The sequence below is a fragment of the Protopterus annectens genome, chromosome 13.part0, assembly GCF_019279795.1.
Source record: "Protopterus annectens isolate FY-2018-M chromosome 13.part0, PAN1.0, whole genome shotgun sequence".
Lineage (NCBI taxonomy): Eukaryota > Metazoa > Chordata > Ceratodontiformes > Protopteridae > Protopterus > Protopterus annectens.
This window is the reverse complement of record NC_056747.1, coordinates 679,618,167-679,640,189: the sequence shown is the minus strand read 5'-3', so window position 1 is coordinate 679,640,189 and position 22,023 is coordinate 679,618,167. Positions and strand designations below refer to the sequence as shown.

The 22,023-nt window shown below is 46.1% G+C and overlaps 1 protein-coding gene across 1 annotated transcript in view; it reads right to left on the bottom strand.

Annotated features, from left to right (window-relative positions):
- The window catches only part of RPA1 (replication protein A1), a 1,048,235-nt gene that overhangs the window by 226,117 nt on the left and 800,095 nt on the right, over nucleotides 1–22,023 (bottom strand). The window lies entirely within an intron of this gene.

Below are 22,023 nucleotides of genomic sequence, written 5' to 3'. Positions count from 1 at the left end.
GGGGCTGGGATCTGCCTCTTGGGCGTCCATCTGCCCCTTTGTGGTCTGACACTGGAAAGGACCAATTCTTTTAGGCCAGTGTCTGCTAAATCTTGGAGGCTGTACCTGTAAGTAATCCTTGACTGTTTGCATAGATTTAGCTTTGTCCTCAATTTTCTTCAACACCTTCTGCTTTAAGACCAAAGTATCATGCTGTAATGGAGCATCTAATAATTTTGCTTTAACATGATCTGGTAAATTTTGTTCCTTTAACCAAGCATGCCTCCTAATGACAGAACCCATGACAGCGGCCCTGCAGGAGGCCTCCAAAGAATCAAAACCACATCGCAAAGTATGCTTTCCAACTTGCTCAGTGGCATGCAATAAATCCAGCATTTCTTTGTTTTCTGCACCTTCAGAATTTATCAACATTTTCTGTTTAAGCAGTGACATAATATATTGTTATTTGAGCATATGACATTGACAATTTAAAGCAGTTATAGCCAAGGTAGCAGAGGTGTAAATCTTCTTTCCCCATCTGTCTAATGCCCTAGAATCCCTGTCTGAGGGGGTAGGGTTTTTTGCAGTGGACACCTTGACCCCTTTGGGACTCTGAGGAATAGTTCCTAGGTCAGCAGCAGGGTTCTTGAAAAGGAATTTATGAGAGTCAGGCACCCTGCAGTACCTGTCCGGCTTAACAGGAGCTGGAGGTAATGAGTCAGACTGGACTCTGAAAATACATCTACAATATCTAACACATGCGGAATAGCTAGGGGCCTGTGTTGAGGGAGTAAAAGGAAGTCCCTGAGCCTTTTCTTAGATTCAGAATAATCTTTGCTCTTCCAGTGGAAATGTTCCCTCATGGTATGCACGGTTTCCCCAAGAGAGTAACCCTCAGGAAGAGAGGCTGAAGGGATAGATTCTTCAGCATCAGAATCCTCACAGGGAGGAAGAGTATTCCTGATCAGTAGATGAATCGGAAGAAATGGAAATCTGATCTGAAGATTCATATTCTACCTCTTGCCTAGGCCTCTTATCAGGAGGGGGATGGGAACCCCTGATCAAAGTAATTAAGTCTTCGGCCATTTTGAGCATCTGTTTTTTGGGCATGGAGGCCTGACCATGAGGCTGTTGTACTTGTTTGTCTTTAAAGATGCTTTAGTCTTTGCCCTTGTAGCTGGAGTCACTTTAATGTACAATTGAGTAGGTCTGAAAACGCCCTCAGAAGCAGATGCCTGCTCAGCGGCTCCGGACCCATCTGAGGGAATAGTTTCCGAAGGTCCAATACCTTCAGCTGCCAGCGGCCTAGGTGACTCCACGTGGGAGTTTGTAGCGGCCTGTGGGTCCAAAGTAGCGGGTGTCAGGGGCTGCGAAAGCGCCTCAGAGAGTCAGCGAACCAGCGACTGGCTTAGAAGAAGCCTCATCGGTTTTAGACCTCTGATGCCTGTCCTTTTCATTTTCTTTGCGTTCCTTGTGAATTGTGGTAGTCGGTTGGTTATCAGACGGCATTGTGTAATTAAATCTTCTACCAAAATAGTGAAAAGCAAAATCGTACTGGCGCTTTATACTGCGCTGGTTAAATCTAGCACAAAACCGACAAGCAATGTCGTAGTCAGGGCCTAGGCAACGAATACAGTAAGAATGAAAACCCTTATGAGGTATTTGCTTCCCACAAGAAATACAATTACCTTTTTCTGACATTGGTCTGGAGCAAGAAAAAAGTATTCCCCAACAGGGTACTTAGCTTTAAATGAAGACTTCAGATCTGAAATTCTAACACGAAAATATCAGGAGTCTGCCGACCGGCACTTGCGAACTGCTTCTGCTTCGGGCACCGTGCGGCAAGAAAGACTGAAGAAAATAACGTCGGCTGCATCTTTTATACCCCTGGCGCACTGACATCGGGGAAGAGGCGACAGCAACCGACGCCGGACCTAGACTTTGGAATTCAGGCCGACTGAGGGTAGCCTGCCAGCAGGATAACCCAAGTGTAACACGAAGAACCAGGACTGCAACAGTGAATATACTCGAACATCTACATTTATGGTAAGTGTATACAACTGTACTGTGTTAGTGTTTCACTGTTACAGTCATTACATTTGGGCTTATTCCCAAAGCTAAGGAAGGGAGGAGGAAGTTGAGAGCATTAGGGCCAGCTGTTAAGCTCTGCAAAACTGCAGTGGCAAAACCAGCTCTGGATTTAGAAAAAATAGGCATGTGGTAATGCTTGGTGAAGGTATGTATAAAGCTCCAGGTAGCAGCTTCTAGGATGTCCCTGGTAGGGACTCCTCTGAGATGGGCTGTAGAGGTAGATGCAGCCCTGGTGGAATGTGACCGAATCCCCTGTGGGGTACGTTTTCCATGGTGCTTATAGCAGAAATGGAATGCAATGGGCTATCCATTTAGAAATGGTTTGCTTTGAAATTGCCTTCCCCTCTGCCCCTGCAGCAAAGCCAACTAGCAGCTGTTCAGATTTTCTGAGGCTTAGTCCTGTCCAAAAAAAATCCAAGTGGTCTGTGCACGTCCAAAGAGTGCAGTATTCTTTCTCCTTTGTTTTGTGGATTCGGGGAAAAAGGTAAGCAAATGAATGGACTGATTTAGGGCCACACTAGACACCACCTTGCGCATAAAGGATTGGTCCTGAGGGAAACCCTGTCTGCATGGAAGATAATGAAGGGCTCCAATACCATGAGGGCCTGTAATTCAGACACTTTTCTTGCTGAAGTGATGGCTAGAAGGAAGGCTGTTTTCCAAGAAAGGAATTTAAACTCTGCAGTTGCAGCTGGTTCAAATGGAGGGAGAGAGAGTTTTTCCAATACAAAGTTAAGGTCCCAGGCAGGAGTAGGGGCTTGCCTGAGAGGGGGGGGGGGTCTTAAATTTGTAGCCCCTCTGAGGAATTGCTTTAACAGGGGGTGAGGGAAGAGGGGTGGGTTCAGTATTATGTGCTGAAATGGCAGAGGCATGAATTTTAATTGACGAGAAGGATAGCCTTTGTGGAGCATTTCTGTTAAGTACTGAAGAATATGAGGTAAGCTGGACACCATAGTGCCCCATCCCCTGAATCTGGCTCCAGGAACAGTATCTTTTCCACTTTTCAGCATAGGATTTTCTAGTACTAGGTCTCCTTGCTTCCAGAATGACATCTAGCACCTGCTTACTGAGGGATGCTATTGGAGAGCTCAAGGAATTAGCCAGGCTGCAAGATTAAGGGTTTGAAGCTGAGGGTGCAGAATCTGGCCCGCCTGCTGGGACAGCAGGGAAGGTGTCCGAGGTAGGTGCCATGGATCCAGCAGTATCATACTGCACAAGAGGGGGTACCAGTGCTGGTGAAGGCCAGTCTGGTGCAATCAGTATTGCCCTTGGTTTATCCTGTTTGATCTTTAGCAGAACCTTCGAGAGGAGGGGCAGAGGGGGAAAGGCATAAAAGTACAGTTTTGTACCTACCATAAATGTAGATGTCCGATAGGTATGCATCTGCAGTAATCACATATGGGTTGTCCCGCCTCAGGCAGCCCTTCGGTCGGCCGGATTCCAAAGTCTGGGTCTGGCCTCGGCTGATGTCGCACTTTCCCCGACGTCAGAGCGTCGTCTGGGGTATAAAAGCATCAGCCGACGCCATTTTCCTCAGTCCTTTCTTGCCCCAGATGCCAGGTGCCCTCTAAAGAAGGCTAAATTTGGAGAGATACATTTAAAAATAAATAAATAAATAAATAAATCCAAACATGCACAGTACTATAAAAACAAATACACCATAATAGATCCCCCCAGCTAGCTATAAGAGGAGTAAGCACCCAAGGAAAACCACTATAATAGGGGTAAACACCCAAGAAATACCACAGAGGGGAAGGAGGGAGGGTAAACCTGACTGCAGATGCATACCCATCAGACATCTACATTTATGGTAGGTACAAAACTGTACTATGTCCTTCAAGGATGCATCTGCAGTCATCACATATGGGTAGAATACCATAGCCAATCTGGGGGTGAAGGAACCATGTAAAGGATGGTGTAGCTAAAATACCCTGCAGGACTGCCGTAGCAAAGCCTGCTCTGGATCTGGAATATAAAGGTAAATTGTAATGCTTGGCAAATGTATGCACGGAGCTCCATGTAGCAGCTTCTAAAATGTCCTCGGTAGCCACCCCTCTTAGGAAGGCTGTGGAGGTGGCTGTGGCTCTTGTGGAATGAGGTCTAATGTTAGCTGGCACAGTTTTTCCGTGAAAGGAGTAACAAAAACGAATGCAATTTCCTATCCATTTTGAAATTGTCTGTTTGGAAATTGCTTTTCCTTGTGCCCCAGCAGCATATGCTACAAACAGCTGGTCAGTCTTTCTGTAACTTTTAGTTCTGTCCAAGTAGTAGCGCAACTGTCTGTGTATGTCCAGGGTGTGCAGAAGCTTCTCCCCTTTGTTTTGTGGATTTGGGAAGAAGGTAGGCAAGTGAATAGCTTGGTTCAATGATACCCTGGATACCACCTTTGGCATAAATGTAGGATTGGTTCTCAATGAAACTCTGTCCTGATGAAAAATAAAAAATGGCTGTACTGCCATTAGAGCTTGTAACTCAGATACTCTTCTTGCTGAGGTTATAGCCAGAAGGAAGGCAATCTTCCAAGACAGAAACTGTAGATCTGCAGATGCTGCTGGTTCAAAGGGAGGAAGTGTTAGTTTTTCCAACACGAAGTTAAGGTCCCAAGTAGGTAGAGGTGGTTTCCTTGGAGGATTGTTTTTGATTCCTCTTAGAAACCGTCTCAGGAGAGGATGAGAGAAGACAGGTGGATCAACATTGTATTCTGCTGAAATTGCTGAAGCATGAATCTTAATGGAAGAGTAAGACAGACCGCTGTGGAACAATTCTGCCAAATATTCCAGTTTATGTGCCATGTTCATCACTGTCGCATCTAGGCCCTTTGTTGTGTTCCAAATGTGAAATCTTTTCCATTTTGCTGAATATGCCTTTCTTGTGGATGGCCGGCAAGCTTCCATAATAATATCCTTCACTCTCTGGGATAACTTATCCTGAGGAGGAGTCAAGGTATTTTCCAGGCAGTTAGTTGCAAGGTTTTCAGGTTGGAATGCAGAGTCTTGAAATTGTGCTGTGTCAGTAGAAGTGGCCATAGGGGGAGAGGCCATGGTTTCGTATGTGTCATGCTCTTTAACAGTGGGTACCAGTGCTGCCTTGACCAGTTTGGAGCTATCAGAATCACTCTGGGCTGCTCTGTTCTGATCTTCAGTAAGACCTTGGTCAACAATGGGAGAGGTGGAAATGCATACACTGTTAGAGCTTTCCAGCTGAAAGAGAGCGTCCACTTTCCATGCTTGTGGGTGGCATGTCCTTGAGCAGAATTTCTTCAGATGATGATTGTGGGAGGAGGCGAACAGATCTATTTCCGGCCTTCCCCATGATTGTGTTGAGTAAGATGATGTCTGGGTGCAGCATCCATTCGTGTACATCCATGGTATTTCTGCTTAAGCTGTCTGCCAGTATATTGTCTTTCCCTGGCAGAAACTGGGACTGCAGCTGTATATTGAGTTTCAAGGAAAGTTCCCATAGATTCATTGCCAGCCTGCAAAGAGGGTAGGAATGGGTGCCTCCTTGCTTGTTTATGTACCACATGACTGAAGTGTTGTCTGTCCTTATGAGTAGATGGCCTTGATGAAGAAAGAGTTTGAAGGCCTCGATTGCATGTATCACTGCCAGCATTTCCTTTTGGTTTATGTGCACGCGTAGCTCCCTTTGAGACCATAGTTCTTGGATACATCTGCCCTCCATGTGTGCTCCCCAACCGTGGTCTGAAGCATCCGTAGTCATGGTTTGGTTGGCTCTTGGCTTGCTGAAGGGTAATCCCCTGTTCGACTGGCAGGCTTGAGCCCACCACAGAAATTCCTTTTGGAGGCATGGAATGAGTGGGATCAAAGTTTCTAAACTGTGACTGTGCTGAGTCCATAAACTCCTTAGGTACCATTGTAATTTTCTCATATGTAGCCTTGCTTGTGGAATCAGAAGAATGCAAGATGCCATGTAACCCAGGGCCTGCAGGATTTTCCTCGCAGTCAGCTGAGTTTGTCTTGTCAGATTCTTGAAGTAATCCAGTAGTTTTTGTTTTTCTTCTGTGAGAAAGGCCATTTGGGTGGTTGTGTCTAGATCCGCACCCAGAAAAGTTATTCTTTGGGATGGAACAAGTCTTGATTTGTGGATGTTGACTGTATATCCCAAGGTCTGCAGTAGGTGAATGGAATAATCCAAATCCTTTAACAAAGTTTGCTGGCTGTCCGCTTGTATAAGGCAGTCGTCCAGATATGGGTAAATTTGAATCCCCAAGTCTGCAATGTGCAATTACTGATGCCAGGCATTTCGTGAATACTCTGGGCGCAGTAGATAAGCCAAAGGGCAATGCTGAGAATTGATAATGCTCTGACCCTGCAAGAAATCTGAGGTGTCTTCTGCAACCTTGTCTGATAGGGACATGCAGGTATGCCTCCTTGAGGTCTAGAGTCACCAGCCAAGACCCCTTGCCCAGCATGGGAAGGAGTTGCTGTAGTCTCAGCATTTTGAATTTTGGCACAATGAGATAAGTATTCAGTGCGGACAAGTCGAGAATAGGCTTCCATTGATTTTCTTTTCTTGGAACAAGGAATCATCTGGAGTAAAATCCTTGGCCTTGTTCTGAAAGAGGAACCTTTTCTATAGCCTTCATTTGTATTAAGTGGGAGACTTGTTTCAAAGCCTCTGCCCTCTGATTTGGTGGCAGGTCTGGCATGCCTTTTCTTTTTGGCAATGTGTGGAAATGGAACCTGTATCCTTTGTCTATTATTTGCAGTGTCCATGTATCCCTTGTAATGCTGTGCCAATTTTTTGAAAATAAAGAAAGCTTTCCGCCCAAAGGTGCTTCTAATTGAGCCCTGGTCGGCGGAGTCAAAACAAAGTCATTGAGTCTGTCCTGGTGTAGCAGTTGTAGTTCCTGCACTACCTCTCTGGTTGGGAGGCTGCACTACCTCTCTGGTTGGGAGGCTGCCAGTGACGGCCTCTGTAGGAGCCTCTAGCTTGCCCTCTACCTCTGGCACGCCTATTCCTGCCTCTCTGAGATCTGTCTGAGTCCGGAAAGGACCAATTCTTAGTAGGCCAATTTCTGCTGAATCTCGGTGGTTGGACTTGCAGAAAATCTTTGACTGTGCACATATTTTGCCTTTTCTTCAAATTTCTTTAAGACCTCTTGAGCCGTGGAACCAAATAATTTTTGCTTTTCCAGAGGAGCAGCCAAAAGCTTAGCTTTAACATGGTCTGGCAGAGATTGTTCCTTCAGTCAAGCATGCCTACGTATGACTGCACCTGTCATAGCTGACCTACATGAAGCTTCCAATGCATCATAACCACACTGCAAGAAATGGTTACTAACCTGCTGGGAGTTTATGTACCAGATCCTGAAGGGATTTGCGATCAAGGGGTTCAGATGAAGACAGTTTCTTATGCAATTCATCTAACAAATACTCTTGGTACTGTATCATATGAAATTGACAATTTAATGCCCTCATGGAAAGAGTTGCAGAAGTATACACTTTTTTTACCCCATCTCTCTAAAGCTCTGGACTCCCTTTTCAGAGGGTAGAGGATTTCTAGCAGTGGCAGCTGCAACCCCTTTAGGGCCCTGGGAAATAGTTTCTGGATCAGCAGAGTGGGCCTTGTACAGGTGAAGATGCGAGTCCAGGATCCTGTAGTACCTATTAGGTTTGGCAGGAGCCGGAGGGAGAGAGTCAGAGGTTGTACTAGCAGAGTACACATCATCAATGACATTCAAAACAGGAGGTATAGCTAAAGGCCTATGCTGAGGCAAATGTAAAAAGGTCCTTAATCTCTTTCTAGAATCAGAGAATGCCTGACCCTGCCATTGAAAATGCTCTCTCATAGTGTGTAGTGTCTCTCCAAAGGAAAACTCTTCAGGAGGGGAGGCCGAGGGAATAGATTCTTCAGCATCAGAATCCTCGTAGGCCGAATAAGCCTCCTCCTGGTGGTCAGAGAGAGTAGAGCCATCAGAGGACTCATCTGAGGAGTGGGGGTCAGAGGGCTCAACCCTGGGTCTTTTGTCTGGAGGTGGTTGCGATCCCCTGTCCAGATGAGGATGAGAACCCCTAATTAAGGAGATAAGATCCTCTGCTAAGCTTAGAATCTGTGAGCCAGTAGAGGGTCTCAGAGGTAACCTTGGGAGGCAAAGCTTTAGAAAGTTTAGCAGCTTTAGCCCTGGAGAAAGCCTTAATGGACATGGATGCAGGAGGTCTGGCTGCACCACGTGCAGGAGTAGATTTGTCTAAAGGAATGGTGTCAGAAGGTTCCTGGACACCAGTTTCAGTAGGTAATTCAATAACCGACTCGGCCGGGGCCTCCGGGGCTGAGGTAGTCTGTTGCGCGGTTTCGGTAATCGGAAGTACCAAGGACTCTGTTTCAGCCGAGACAGAGACACTCGCGGTAGGCCTGACTGTGGTTTCAGCCGAAACCGCGGCCCACGTGTGCCGGTCCCTGTCCTTCCGTTTCTTAACTAAATGAGAAGTCGGAGTCTCCGACGGCATCTTGTAAGCAAAACTAGCCCCAAAGAATTCCTCTGCAAACTCCGACCGACGTCTAAGAGTTCGTCAGCTGAAGGAAGCACAGGCTGAACAGGCCGAGCCGTCGTGGTCTGCGCCTAGGCAGGGGAGGCAGTAAGAGTGGAAATCCTTATGAGGTATTTGTTTCCCACAAGTTAAACAATTATTAACTTTATCTGACATCGGCTGAGGCAAGAAAGAGTCCCCAACGGGGTACTGTGACTGTGCTGTCTTCGGTAGCTGAATCACAGGAGCTGGCCGACCGGCACTTGCGAACTGCTTCTGCTTCAGGCACCACGCGGCAAGAAAGACAGAGGAAAATGGCGTCGGCTGATGCTTTTATACCCCAGACGCTCTGACGTCGGGGAAAGTGCGACATCAGCCGAGGCCAGACCCAGACTTTGGAATCCGGCCGACCGAAGGGCTGCCTGAGGCAGGACAACCCATATGTGATGACTGCAGATGCATCCTTGAAGGACATCTGAGCCTTTCCCAGGTAAAGGACAGGGCATCCACTTTCCAAGCTTGACTGTAGGGGGTCTTTGTGCAGAATTTGCCCAATTGGTAGTTCTAAAGGGAGGCAAACGGGTCTATCTCTGGAGTCCCATTTGTTCAAGAGGATGAATATTTTTGGTTCCAGTTTCCATTCGTGTGGGTCCATGAGATTTCTGCTTAGGTCTGCCAGTGAATTTCGCTTGCCTGGCAGGAATTGAGCCTGTATTTGCACTTGGCAGCTCAAGGCCGTGTTCCACAGAGTCATGGCTAGTCTGCAGAAAGGGTACAAGTGGGTTCCCCCCGGCTTATGTACCACATAACTGTGGTGTTGTCAGTCTTTACCAATAATTGTCCTGGAAGGATGTGGTCTTTGAAGGCTGCCAGGGAATTCTGCACAGCTAACATTTCTTTTTGGTTGATATGCAGGTGCATCCGACTCTGGTTCCATTTGCCCTAAATGCACCGCCCTGCCAAGTGAGCCCCCCCATGCATAGTCTGATGCATTTGTATTCAGGGTTTGGGCGGCAGGGGGTAGATTGAAAGGGAGCCCCTTGTTGAGGTGGAAGGCCTCTGCCCACTCATGAAACTCTGTCTTTATACAAGGAATGATAGGAATCATTGATTACAGGTCCTGAGAATGTTGACACCATAGGCTTTTCAGATGCCATTGCTGTTTCCTCATATGCAGTCTTGCATATGGAATTAGTAGAATGCAAGAGGCCATGAACCTCACGGCTTGCAGGATTTTCCTTGCAGATAGCAGGGTCTATGGCCAGTAGTTTGAAGTAGGCTGTCAAACTTGTTTCTCTGGCATGAGGTAAGCAATCTGGGAAGGTGTGTTCAAGCTTGCTCCCAGGAATACTATTTGTTGGCAGGGCACTAGATGAGATTTCTTTTTGTTTATGTTGTACCCCCAGCAAGGTTAGAAGTTTCTTTACAAATGCCAGATGTTTTAATAGTGTGTGTCCTGGCTTTCTGCCTGAATCAGACAATCGTCCAGGTATGGGTATATGTGAATATTTCTCTGCCTGCAAAATGCAATGGCTGGAGCTAGACACTTTGTAATAACCTGGGCGCAATAGATAAGCCACAGGGAAGTGCAGAGAACTGATAGTGCATGGAGCCTGCTCCGAAGCGTAGGTATTTCCTGCAGGATTCCCTTATTGCAATGTGAAGGTAAGCTTCCTTTAAGTCTAAGGTTGTCAACCAGACATCTTTACCTAGCATAGGAAGCAACTGTTGAAGTGTTGGCATTCTGAATTTTGGGATTACCAAAAAGGTGTTTAGAATAGAGAGGTCCAGGATAGGATGCCAGGAACGGTCTTTTCTGGGTACCAGGAAAAGTCTTGAGTAAAAACCTTGTCACCTTTCTTCTGCTGGGACAGGTCGAATAGCCCTAATACTTAGAAGAGAGAAAACTTGCTGTTGAGCCTCTGGCCAACTATTTGGGGTTGGTAATGTGTGAAATTGAATCTATCCTTGGAAAGCTATATTTAAAACCCATTTGTCCTGGGTAATAAAGTTCCCAGTTTTTTGCATGCAGGGCGATCTTTTCCCCCAAGGGATCAGGTAGTTGAGCAGGGCTTGGAAGGGTTAAGGTCAAGGCATTGTGGCATTTTTCCATAGGGGGGTGTCTTACTACTATGGAAGTGAGCCCCCCACGGCTTAGGTCTGTGTGTACCTTGAGACTGTAGCCTAGGTGGTCTGCTGTTCCTGGGTTTGGACTGAAGGCATGGAAGAAACTGGAAATGACCAATTCTTAGAAGGCCAATGCCTACTAAATCTTGGAGGCTGTACTTGCAGGAAACCTTTTAACAGTTTGCATAGATTTAGCTTTTTCCTCCATCTTTTCAAGGACTACTTCTGCTTTGTTGCCAAACAGGCAGTCATGGTTTAAGGGAGCATCCAGTAATTTAGCTTTAACATGATCTGGCAAGTTTTGCTCCTTAAGCCAAGCATGCCTTCTAAGTACAGACCCAGTGACAGCAGCCCTGCAAGATGCTTCTAAAGAGTCAAAACCACAGTGCGATGTGCGTTTACCAAGTCGGTCAGCAGAATGCATTAAATCCTGTAATTCTTTATGTTCAGCACAGTCAGGATTCAACATAATTTTCTGTTTAAGTAGCCCCATAATATGCTGCTGATACTTTAACATATAAAACTGGCAGTTTAAGGCCCTAATGGCCAAAGTAGCAGAAGTGTATACCTTCTTACCCCATCTGTCAAAGGCCCTGGAATCTCTATCAGAGGGGGTAGGGTTTTTGGCAGTAGTAGCCTTAATGCCTTTTGGTCCTTGGGGAAATGGTCTCTGGATCCGCAGTAAAATTTTTGAAGTGGAACTTGAGTCAGGTGCTCCAACACCAGTCAGGTTTCCTGGGAGCTGGAGGTAAAGTGTCTGGGGCCAGGCTAGAGTCCAAGAAGGCATCATCTGCAATGTCCAGAACAGGAGGGATAGCTAAAGGCCAGTGTTGCAGGAGGAGCAAGAATTCCCTAAGCCTCTTTTTGGAGTCAGAGTAATCCTGGGTTTCCCAGTGGAAATGCTCCATAAGAGTGTGCAAGGTTTCACAAAAAAAAAATCTTCTGGAGGGGAAGCAGAGGGAATGGAATCCACTGCATCAGAATCCTCATAGGTAGATAAGGGCAAATTCTGGTAATCAGAACAAACAAATTTCAGAATCCTGATAAGAAGAATCTGAAGGAAAATCAGTTCTAGGTCTCAGAGGGGGAAAGCTGGCTTCCCCCAAGTAAAGTAATAAGGTCTTCAGCCATTCTAAGCATTTGTTTTTAGGCATATGGGCCTGACCATGCGGTTTGGAAGTCAGTTTACTAGGCGTGGGTCGAGTTTTAGGCATTGATGAAGAAGATTGAGTCTGTTTGAAATGCAAGTCTGTAGGCCTGAATACACCCTCATAAGCCGGTGCCTGCACAATGGCTCTGGACCCATCCAAGGTAGAAACATCCGCAGGTTCCATAGTCGAAGCATCTTGCAGCATACCAAACCCCAAATGGGTCTCAGCAGAGGCCTGCGAATCTGAAGTAGCGGGTATCGGGGTCTGCAAAAGCACCTCACTGAGTAACGGCAAACTGTCGACTAGCTTAACGGAAGCATCGTTGGCAGTTTTGGACCTATGCAGTCCGTCTTTATCTTTACATTTTTTTCAGAATATCAGTAGTTGGATGGCTTACCAAAGCCATTTCTGGATAGTTATACAGAGTACCAAAATAATTTGAAGCAAAAATAGACCAACAGTTCAGGGGTTGAATAAGGCACAAAACCGACAGTGAGGGACGTCGTGGTCTGGGCTTAAGCAAGGAATGCAGTACGAATGAAAATCTTAATGAGGTATTTGCTTTCCACAGGTAAGACAATTGTTAACTTTTACTGACATCTGTTTAAGAGCAAGAAAAAGGACCCCCAATGGGGTACTTAGCTTTTTTGAAGACTTCTGAAACTCGAAAATGAAAATTTCAGGAGTCTGCCGACCAGACTTGCAAACTGCTTCTGCTTTGGACACCGTGTGGCAAGAAAAACTGATGTAATGGCATTCGCTGCATGTTTTATACCCCTGGCGTCATAGAAGAGACAGCATTCAATGCAGGAATCCAAGACTCTGGTATTCAGGCCGGCTGAGGGCTACCTGCAAGGCAGAAAACCCAAATGTAATGACTGCAACAGTGAAACACTAAGAACATCTCCTTGCTTTTGGAGCGGAAGTGGTCCACTGTTTGGTTCTCTGCTGTCCCTGGGATAGGAGCCTGGGTGGTCTGTCCCTGCAAGGCTTACTTGCCCCTGTCTGCTAGGTGCAGGAAAGGACCAGTGTTTTGAGGGAAAATACCTGTTGAACCTAGGAGGTTTGCATAGATTTTGCTTTGTCTTCCATCTTTTTAAGCACCTCTTCTGCTTTTACTCCAAGCAAGCGGTCCTTATCCAAAGGTGCATCAATTAACTTAAATTTGACATGATCAGGTAAGAGGTTGTTCCTTCAACCATGCATGCCTCCTAATGGCAGATCCTGACACTGCTGCCCTGGCTTGAGGCTTCTAGGGCATCATATCCACAGTGCAATGAGTGTTTGGCCACATGACAAGTAGAGTGCAGTAAAAATCTGCCAACTCTTTTGAACTGGCACAGTCAGGAAAGGTAGAAATCTTTTGCTTTAATAGTTCCAAAGTGTGTTGATATTTTAACATGGGGAACTGACAGTTGAGTGCTCTGATAGCTAAGGTTGCAGAGGTGTATAGCTAAGGTTGCAGAGGTGTATACTTTTTTTTTTTTTTTACCCTATCTGTCCAGAGCTCTGGAATCCTTGTCAGAAGGAATAGGATTTGCGAACTAGCTTTGGCACCTTTTGGCCCTTGTGTAATGACCTCTGGGTCTGCAGCAGGATTTCTGTACAAGTATTTGTGAGAATCCAGTACTCTGCAATACCTGTCAGGTTTAATGGAAGCAGGTGGGAGGGTGTCAGGAGCTAAGCTGGATTCATGGAAGACATCATCCGCCACCTCTAAGATGGGGGGGGGGTTGGCCAAGGGTCGGTCCTGGGGCAGGTCTACAAACTCTCTTTTTAGACTGAGGGAAGTCCTGGGATTCCCAGTGGAAATGTTCCCTGGTAGTATGAAGGGTTTCCGCAAAAGAAAGTTTTGGTGGGGAGGCAGAAGGAATGTATTCCTCTGCATCTGAATCCTCATAAGCAGTCAAAGGTTGTTCCTCTTCAAAATCTGATTAATCAAACTCCTCAGAATCCTGTTGTGTCAGTACTTCAGGAGAAAGGACGTTTTTTCCTTTTAGAAGTTGTGGCCAGACTACCCCTGATAAGGGAGATAAGATCCTCCACCACTTTAAGCATATGAGCTCGGGGTGGTGGAGCAGGAGTAAGATGGTGGTTAGAGGTAGATTCCCTAGAAGTGGCCTTGCTTCTAGGCCTAAGAGTATCCATTGGTCTGAGAGAAACTGTAATTAGATGAGATGACATTGTGTTTGTCTAGATTTCAGTAGTGTGAAAAGCCTCCTCGGAAGCTAGTGCCTGTCTCGCGGCTCCAGACCCAACAGAGGTTGAGATAACCAAAGGCTTGGAAGACGAAGATTTCTGCAGCATATCAGACTGCAAAAGGGTCTTGGTAGAGGGCTGTGACGGTGTTGTATCAGGGGCTGCGAAGGCGCCTCATTGAATTCTGGAGAACTGACTACCTGCTTAGCAGTAGTTTCGTCTGAAGGCTTAGCCTTGTGTAGTCAATCTTTACGTTTTATCGGAATGTCTACAGATTGTTGGCCTGATGCCATTTCGGAATGCGAAGACTGAATACGAAAATACCTGGCTACAATAACAGCTCTACGACAAATGATTCTCGCATTGAAGAGGGCACAGAAAGTACAGTTATGTACACTTACCTTAAATGTAGATGTTGGGACTGTATTCACTGTAGCAGTTATCACACTTGGGTTATCTGCCTGCAGGTAGCCCTCAGTCAGCCGGAACAGAGTCTTGGGATTTCTGCGTTAGATGCGGTCACTTCCATGCCGTCAGGGATACAAAACATGCAGCCAACGCCATTACATCAGTTTTTTTTTGCCCTAGATGGCAGCAGCCCCCAAAATAGGAAGCAATTACATGGTGTGGAACACCTAGTAAAAAGTAAATACCACTGCCATAAGATATGGCCAACAAAGAGGATAGGTAGAAAGAACAGAAAAGTCAGGGGGCTGGAGGGAGGGTACTCAGGACTGCAACAGTGAATACACTCCAACATCTACATTTATGGCAAGTGTTCACAACTGTACTATGTTCTTCATGTTTCACTGTTGCAGTCATCACACTTGGGTTGAGTCCCAAAGCTGAGGAAGGGTGGAGGCAGTCAAGAAGTATTAGTGCTGGCTAGCAGGCCTTGTAAGACTGCTGGAGCAAATCCAGCTCTGGATTTAGAACAGATAGGTTAAGTGGTAATGCTTGGTGAAGGTGTGTACTGAACTCCAGGTTGCAGCTTCCAGGATTTCCCTGGTAGGGACTCCACTGAGAAATGCTGTAGAGGCTGAGGTAGCCCTTAGTGGAGTGGGTTCTGATCCCCTGTGGGGGTAGGTTTTCCATGGTGTTTGAAGCAGAAATGGATGCAGCGTGCTATTTGGAGATGGTTTGCTTTGAAATGGCCATGCCCACTGCCCCTGTAGCAAAGCTGACTAGCAGCTGGTCAGATTTTCTGAAAGGTTTAGTCCGGTCAAGGTAGAACCTAAGCTGTCTGCACATCCAAGGAGTGCAGGATCCTTTCTCCTTTATTCTGTGGATTAGGAAAAAAGGTTGGTAAATGGATTGATGGGTTTAGAGCCGCACTGGATACCACCTTGGGCATAAATGATAGGTTAGTTCCGAGGGAAACCCTGTCCACATGGAAGATAATAAAGTGCTTCACCACAAGGGCCTGTAACTCAGACACTCTTTCTTGTTGAAGTGATGGCTAGAAGTAAGGTGGTTTTCCAAGAGAGAAATTTAACTCTGCTGTAGCCACAGGCTCAAAAGAGGGAAGTGTGAGCTTCTCTAGTACAAAAGAGAACACCCCAGGCAGGAGTGTGAGCTCTCCTCGGGGGATATAGATTGTTAGTTCCTCTCAAACTCTGACCAGAGGGTGAGAAAAGAGGGGTGGGCTCAGTATTGTAATGAGCTGAGATGGCAGAGGCATGAATCAATGGAAGAGAAGGATAGGCCTTTGTTGAGCAGCTCTGCTAGATAATTTAGTGTCAGAGGTAAGGTGGGCATGGCTGTGTCCTTTCAGAGAGACTGGCTCCAAGCACAGTATCTTTTCCACTTTTCTGAATAGGATTTCCTAGTACTAGGCCTCCTGGCCTCAAGGATGACATCCAGCACTTGTTTACTGAGGGTTGCTGGTGATGTATTCAAGGAATAAGCCAGGCTGCTAGGTTCAGGGTTTGCAGCTCAGGATGCAAAATCTGGCCCTCCTGCTGGGACAGCAGAGAAGGGGTCTGATGCAGGTGCCAGGGTGGCACTGTTGGGCAGACTGCATAGAAAGTACAGTTGTGTACACTTACCATAAATGTAGATGTTCAAGTGTATTCACTGTTGCAGTCATCACATTTGGGTTATCTGCTTGCAAGTAGCCCTCAGTCGGCCTGATTATCAAAGTCTTGGGTCCTGCGTCAGTTGCTGTCTCATCTTCCATGGCGTCAGGTAGTCAGGGGTAAAAAGCATGCAGCCAACGCCATTACATCAGTTTTTCTTGCCCCAGATGTCAGGTGCCCCCATAATGGGAAGCAATTATATACATGTTACACCTTCAACAAAAAGAAAATACACCAGAAAGCTTTAAGTGTAGTTTAACAAGAATAGAAATAGTCAATAGAAATCAGGGGGGCTGGAGGGAGGGTAACCAGGACTGCAACAGTGAATACACTCTAACATCTACATTTATGGTAAGTGTACACGACTGTACTATGTTCTTAGTGTTTCACTGTTGCAGTCATCACATGTGGGTAGATTCTCAAAGCGAAGGATGGGAGGAGGCAATTAAATAGCATTAGGACCAGCTATAAGGCCCTGCAAGACTGCAGTGGCAAAGTCAGCTCTGGATTTAGAAAAAATTGGCACGTGGTAATGCTTGGTGAAGGTATGTACAGAGCTCCAGGTAGCAGCTTCCAGGATGCCTCTTGTAGGGACAGCTCTGAGAAAGGCTGCAGAGGTAAGATGCAGCCCTGGTGGAATGAGGTCTTATACCCTGTGGGGTAAGTTTTCCATGGTGCTTATAGCAGAAATTAATGCAATGGTCTATCCACTTAGAAATTATTTGCTTTGAAATGGCCTTCCCCTCTGCCCCTGCAGCAAATGCAACCAGCAGCTGTTCAGATTTCCTGAGTGGGTTAGTCCTGTTCAAGTAAAATCTAAAGTTGTCTGTGCACATCCAAGGAGTGCAGTATTCGCTCCCCTTTGTTCTGTGGATTAAAAAAGGTTGGCAAATGAATGGACTGATTAAGGGCCACACTGGATACCACCTTGTAAATAAAGGCAGGATTGGTCCTAAGGGACACCCTGTCAGCATGAAAGATGATGAAAGGTTCCACTGCCATGAGGGCCCGTAAATTTAGGCACCCTTCTTGCTGAAGTAATGGCTAGAAGGCAGGCCGTTTTCCAAGAAAGGAATTTCAACTCTGCATTTGCAGCTGGCTCTAAGGGAGTTAAAGTGAGCTTTTCCAATACAAAGTTAAGGTCCCAGGCTGGAGTAGGGGCTATCCTGGGTGGTCTTAAGTTTTTGGCCCTTCGGAGGAATTGCTTCAGCAGAGGAGAAGAGGGGTGGCTCTGTATTGTAATGTGCTGAAACAGCAGAGGCATGAATTCTGATGAAAGAAAAAGAAAGGCCCTTTTGAAGCATCTCAGTTAAGTATTGAAGAATATGTGGCAAATTGGGCACTCTTGTACCCATTCCCTGAGTTTGGCTCCAGGAACAGAATTTTTCCAATTTTCAGCATATGATTTTCTAGTACTACGTCTCCTTGCCTCCAGAATGACATCCATCACTTGTTTACTGAGTGATGGTAATGGAGAGATCAGGTTATTAGCCAGGCTGCAAGGTTCAGGGTTTGAAGTTGAGGGTGCAGAATCTGGCCCTCTTGCTGGGACAGCAGGGCAGGGGGTCTGAGGCAGGTGCCATGGTTCAAGCAGTGTCACTACGCAAGAGGGGGTACCAGTGTTGGCGTGGCCAGTCTGGTGCAATCAGTATTGTCCTTGGCTTGTCCTGCTTGATCTTTAGTAGCACTTTGGAGAGGAGAGGCGGGGGGGGGGGGGTAAGGCATAAACTGATAGGAAAGGGCCATCCACTTTCCAAGATTGTCAGTGGGGAGTGCTTGTGCAGAATTTGTCCAATTGGTAGTTCTGAGGGGAGGGGAGGCAAACAGGTCTATCTCTGGGCTCCCCCATTTCTTTATCAACATGTTGAATTATCTTTGGTTCCAGTTACCACTTTGTGGGTCCATGAGATTTCTGCTTAGGTCTGCCAGTGTATTAAGTTTGCCTGGCAGGAACTGAGCTTGTAGGTGTACTTGGTAGCTCAAGGCTGTGTTCCACAGAGCCACGGCTAGTCTGCGGAGAGGGCATGAGTGGGTTCCCCACCGCTTGTTTATGTACCATATAACTGTGGTGTTGTCAGTCTTTACAATAATTGTCCTGGAAGAATGTGGTCTTTGAAGGCTGTCAGAACATTCTGTATAGCTAACATTTCTTTGCGATTGATATGCAGGTGCATTTGATTTTGGTTCCATTTGCCTTGAATGCACTGCCCTGCCAAGTGAGCCCCCCATGCATAGTCTGATGCATCTGTTAGGGTTTGGGTGGCAGCGGGTAGAGTGAATGGCAGTCCCTTGTTTTGGTGGCAGGCTTCTGCCCACCAAAGGAACTATATCTTTAGACAAAGTATGATAGGAATCATTGATTCTAGGTCCCGAGAATGTTGACACCATAGGCTTTTTAGATACCACTATAGTTTCCTCATATGCAGTCTTGCATATGGAATCAGTAGAATACAAGAGGCCATGAACCCCAGGGCTTGCAGTATTTTCCTTGTAGATAGCTGGGTCTTTGTGGCCAGTAGTTTGAATTAGCCTGTCAAATGAACTTGTTTCTCTGGTGTTAGGTAGGTCATCTGGGAAGTTGTATTCAAGCTTGCTCCCAGGAATACAGTTTGACAGGGTACTAGATGCGATTTCTTTTCGTTTATGGTGTACCCCAGAGAAGTTAGTAAATTCTTTACAAATGCTAGATGATTTAATAGCATGTCCTGGCTTTCTGCCCGAATTAGACAATCGTCCAGGTATGGGTATATTTGAATATTTCTTTGCCTGCAAAATGCAATGACTTTAGCTAGGCCACTTTTGTCAATACCCTGGGTGCAGAAGATAAGCCAAAGGGCAGTGCAGAGAACTGACAGTGCATGTAGCCTGCTCTGAAGCGCAGGTATCTTCTGCAAGATTCCCTTATTAGGATGTGCAGGTAGGCTTCCTTTAAATCCAGTGTTGCCAAGCAGGCATTTTTGCCTAGCATGGGAAGCAGCTGATTAGTTAGCATTTTGAATTTTGGGATTTCCAAAAAAGTGTTTAGGACAGACAGGTCCAGAAGAGGAAGCCAGGAATAGTCTTTTCTGGGTACCAGAAAAAAAGTCTAGACTAGAAACCTTGCCCGCATTCTTCTTCTGGGACAGGTTGAATAGCCCTGATGCTTAGGAGAGAGAGAAAGAAAGTACAGTTGTGTACACTTACTGTAAATGTAGATGTTCAAGTGTACTCGCTGTTGCAGTCATTACATTTGGGTTATCTGCTTGCAGGTAGCCCTCAGTCGGCATGATTAACAAAGTCTTTGGTCCTGCGTCGGTTGCTGTCCCTTCTTCCATGACGTCAGGTCGTCAGGGGTATAAAACATGCAGCAGACGCAATTACATCAGTTTTTCTTGCCCCAGATGTCAGGTGCCCCCCTAATGGGGAACAATTAAACATAAAAGTACAATGATATACCTCCAACAAAAAAGTAAATACACCAAAAAGCTTTTAAGTACAGTAAAGGAGAACAGAAGTATAGCCAGGGAAGTCAGGGGGCTGGAGGGAGGGTAACCAGGACTGCAACAGTGAATACACTAACTTCTACATTTATGGTAAGTGTACACAAAGTACAGTTTTGTACCTACCATAAATGTAGATGTTAGAGTGGTTATGCTGCTGCAGTCATCACATTTGGGTTATCCTGCTGTCAGGCGGTCCCCGCAGTCGGCCTGAATTCCAAAGCCTTGGTCCGGCATCTGTTGTCGTCGCTTTTTCCCTGACATCAGTGCGGCAGGGGTATAAAAGAGGCAGCAGACGCCATTTTCTTCAGTTTCTCTTTCCCCAAATGTCAGGTGCCCCAAACTAAGGCGGCAAAATAAGAAGCTTGCAAAACATACCTTATTGCAAAACAGTGGTACTAGTTGTAAGCAAATACACCATATAGACATGCATCCCAAAGGATGAAGTACATGGAGGTATAAGAAAGCCTTGTTAGGTAGATGGGATGGAGGGAGGGTAACCTGGACTGCAGCAGCATAACCACTCGAACATCTACATTTATGGTAGGTACAAAACTGTACTATGTTCATAGTGCTATGCTGCTGCAGTCATCACACTTGGGTAGAGTCCCAAAGCTATGGTTGGGTGGTAGGAGCTAAACTGGGTTAGGTGCAGCTAAGATGCCCTGCAGAACTGCAGTGGCAAACCCAGCTCTGGTTTTTGAGTATAGAGGAAGGTGGTAATGCTTGGTGAAGGTGTGCACTGAACTCCAGGTAGCTGCCTCCAGGATGTCCTTTGTTGGGACTCCTCGGAGGAAGGCTGCTGAGGTTGCTGTAGCCCTGGTAGAGTGAGACCAAATACTAGCAGGCACTGCTTTCCCGTGGTGAGTAGCAAAAGCGGATGCAATGTGCTCTCCATTTGGAGATGGTCTGTTTTGAAATAGCCTTTCCTTCTGAGCCTGGTGCATAGGATACCAGGAGCTGATCTGATTTTCTGAAGGCCTTTGTCTTGTCCAAATAGTAACGCAACTGTCTGTGAATGTCCAAAGAGTGAAGGAGTCTTTCTCCTTTATTCTGTGGGTTTGCATAAAAGGTGGGCAAGTGTATGGTCTGATTGAGAGCCACACTGGATACTACCTTTGGCATGAAGGATGGGTTGGTGCGTAAAGATACTCTGTCCTGATGAAAAATGATGAAAGGTTCCACTGCCATGAGTGCCTGCAGTTCTGAGACTCTGCGTACTGAGGTGATAGCCAGCAGCAGGGCTGTCTTCCATGACGAGTATTGAAGCTCTGCTGAAAAGGCTGGTTTGAAAGGAGGAAGTGCCAACTTTTCCAGTACAAAATTTAGATCCCAAGTTGGAGTTGGTTTTCTGGGGGGTCTTATATTTTTTGCCCCTCTGAGAAACTGCTTTAGCAAAGGATGAGAGAAAAAGGGTGGAACCGTATCATATTGAGCTGAAATGGCTGAAGCATGGATCTTTATGGATGAGAAAGAAAGGCCTTTGTGTAGCATCTCAGTTAGGTATTGGAGAATGCGCGGAATATTTGGGATGCCAGGATTTAGGCTTCTGGCCTGGCTCCATACACAAAATCTTTTCCATTTGTCTGAGTAAGTTTTTCTGGTGCTGGGCCTCCTGGCCTCCAAAATGACATTCTGGACGTCCTTTGAGAGAAGTGTTTGATAATTTAAGGTATTTTCCATGCAGCTAGATTTAAGGTCCTTAGTTGACCGAAGGATCTGAGAGCTTTGTTGGGTTAGCAGAGGGAATTGATAAGATCAATGGAGGGCTGCGAGTCAAGTTTCGTAGCAGTGGGTACCAGTGTTGACGTGGCCAGTCCGGAGCAATGAGCATCATCTGTGGTCTCTCTGATCTGGCTTTCAGTAATACCTGGGTCAGTACAGGCAGAGGTGGGAAGGCGTAGACTGTCAATGCTGTCCAACTGAACAATAGTGCATCCACTTTCCAGGCCAGGGGATAAGTCCTTGTGCAAACTTTTTATAACTGGCAATTGTTGGTTGAGGCAAACAGATCTATGTCTGGTAGTCCCCACCTTTGAGTTATCATTGAAAATACTTGTGGGTGTAGTCTCCACTCGTGAGGGTCTGTCAAATTTCTGCTTAATTTGTCTGCCAAAATGTTTTCTTTTCCTGGCAGGAATTGTGCTTGCAGTTGTACTTGGTAAATTAATGCTGTGTTCCACAAGTCCATTGCCTGTCTGCATAGTGGGTAGCAGTGCGTTCCTCCTTGTTTGTTTATGTACCACATAACTGTGGTGTTGTCTGCTCTTATTAGAAGTTGTCCTGGATGCAAGAGGTCCTTGAAGGCTGTTAGTGCATTTTTTACAGCTAGCATCTCCTTTTGATTGATGTGTAGTTGCCATTGGTTTGCAGACCATTTGCCCTGTATGCATTGTCCTGCCATGTGTGCACCCCAGGCGTAGTCTGA